Below are 2,532 nucleotides of genomic sequence, written 5' to 3' on the forward strand. Positions count from 1 at the left end.
CTGGTGGTGGCGAGGACCCTAAACTATACACAACATCACCGCTGTTACAACATCTGGTATCAAACATCCGGAAGAATACGAGTTGTGCATGAAGGAATCTACAGACAGCAGCCAAAATGCAGCAACTTCAGGTACGGCAAAGGAAGGACAGTCACTGTTTACTTCATTAATGAGTTTACTGTGTTCATGGACTGAGGATGGGACGAGGATTCAGCAGAATCTCAACCAGGGGATTCGGTGCATCCCTATTTACAACATCATGCAGAAAGTTAAAAGACGCTCTGCTGATCTACAGACGGGACTGTTGACTGTTCTGTAAAAAGGACTCAAGGCACAGCAGAGAGAGAAGGGGGTTCAACATCTACAAACATCTCAGGACTATTTAACACTTTAGGAAAGGTTTCTCGTCGCACTATCCCCGCGCTACACTCGTATGCAAGCCGCTGCGTCCGCTCGGTCCAGCAGCTTTTAGCTGCACGTCCAAAAACTCCTGTTCAGTTAAATCAATTATCTGCAATAAATCAGTTCACAGGAAAACTATTCCAAACGTTCTTGTAGTTCTAGCAACAATTTGCACTTTTTTCTTACAGGGAAAGATGTTTGGCATTTGCCGTTTCCAGCTTTTAAAACTTGAAGCCAGCTCTAGCTTGCTACAGTTAACTTGGACTGAAAACAAACTGCTCCAACCCAAACAAGAAACACAGACGTAGAAAACAAACTGGACCGAGTCGACCAGTACGAGCAGAGAGACGGGAGAGACCACGGGACAAACAGCAGAGCGTCAGAGGAGGAGGAGAATATGACTGAAAACCTTCATCGGTATTCGTGTGGTTTTGGTAGAGTGTAAAGCGCCGTTCACTGAGGAAAGAAGCACGTGTTTCACGACAGGAAACTCAAACTACAGCCAGACAAGAAGAAGTTCAACGTGTTTCTCTGGCGGGTTTAGTTTCCCGTCCTGGTGAAGTAGTAGTCCTGGTTTTGGGTTTTCACGTTAGCACCTACAGAAGAGGCAGCGTCACAAAGCAGAGTCATCTCCAGAAACACAAACGTTTAATTTCCATTTCATCTATTTAACCCTTGGGTTGTCTTCCCGTCACACCTTGCAACATTTAGTTTTTCTGGGTCAAAATTTTAAATCCAAACTTTATGGTCGTCTTTTTCTGACATTTCTGTCACTTTTTTCAATGTTCTTTTTTCGCTATGTTTTTTCAAATCCTATAAAACTGAATTAAACACCCAAATTCAATGAAAGTAGTGAACTGGTCCTTTATTTTATTGTGAAGAGCATTATATGGAACCATCCACGTTATTTTTTTTTGACAATTTGGTTAAAGAAAACCCAAAAATGGGTCAAATTTGACCCGAGGACAACAGGAGGGTTAACCAATGCTTAGACTGACGGGCTATCAATGTCTCGGGGCCACTTACGAAGGGTTAGGGTGTCTTCTTTTTGTAGGTTGTAAATGATATTCTATAATACACATTTCCTATTTTATCCAAACAATATGATAGTATCTATAATGTGTATTATTTGATAGTGTCTGGGCCACTAGGATGATCCCATTTCAGACACCTGCGTTATGTCTTATGATCGTACTTGTCTTTTAACCCTTGTGTTGTCTCTTCCTGTCGATCAGGCAACTTTTTGTCTGTTTCTGGGTCAAAATTTTAATATTGTTTTCCAATGTTTTGGTCGTCTTTTGACACTTTTCCCGACGTTTTTGTGACTATTTTCCCCAAGTTTTTTGTCACTTTTCACAGTGTTTCTGTGACTAATTTTTCCAAGTTTTTTGTCACTTTTTCCGATGTTTTAGTCAATTTCTTTCTGCACTTAAAAAAACAAAAATAAAATTCAAATGCTATAAAATGTACTTGTTACTTGTGAAGAGCGTTGTATGGACAGTTTGGTTGAAAGAAACCCAAATTTCTGACCACAGGACAAGATACAAACTCCAGAATATGCTTTAGTATAAAACATTGTTTGTTCTCAATAAATCTTCCAGAAAAAAAGTCTTGGGCTGCAACTAGTAATGGTTTTAATAACTGATTAATCTGCATTATTCTTAAATGTTTTAGTCTATAAAAAAGGTAGAAAATCCCTGCAACCAGTGAATGTTTGACTTAAGTAATAATCAAATCTGAATTGTTGCTGATGAACTTAATTGCCGAATCCTTTCAGCTCCAACTTGTTTAATAACGGCGAATGTACGTATGTATCAAAACTCGACTGTATGGCAACATCCCTCCGATCTCACACGCAGAACTACCAAAGACGGCTTGGAAACCAAATGCCAAAAATGACCATCCGTGAATGGCAGGCCAGGAATTATACAACACACAAGCGCTTTGCCAAGGTCCCAGAAAACGGCTCTATGTTCAATCCATCAACAGAAACATGAAAGAGCATCGAGGCGCCAATCCAGATTTTCGTGACTGAGCTGCTGACCCCGATGACCCACCAGGCATCAGGCACAGGTGGCCGACAGTGGCAATATCCCTCCGATCTCACACACAGGAGCTACCAAAGACGGC

The 2,532-nt window shown here is 40.9% G+C and overlaps 1 long non-coding RNA gene across 1 annotated transcript; it reads right to left on the bottom strand.

The window, feature by feature from the left end:
* Window positions 1-248: 248 nt before the first annotated feature.
* On the bottom strand, window positions 249-1,703 carry LOC116053731. Its single transcript, XR_004105923.2, has 2 exons — window positions 631-1,703; window positions 249-576 (listed from the first exon to the last, which is right to left on the bottom strand). It is a non-coding gene; the product is annotated as an uncharacterized LOC116053731 (long non-coding RNA).
* Between the last annotated feature and the right edge of the window lie 829 nt (window positions 1,704-2,532).

This window comes from Sander lucioperca, chromosome 23 (genome assembly GCF_008315115.2).
Source record: "Sander lucioperca isolate FBNREF2018 chromosome 23, SLUC_FBN_1.2, whole genome shotgun sequence".
NCBI lineage: Eukaryota > Metazoa > Chordata > Actinopteri > Perciformes > Percidae > Sander > Sander lucioperca.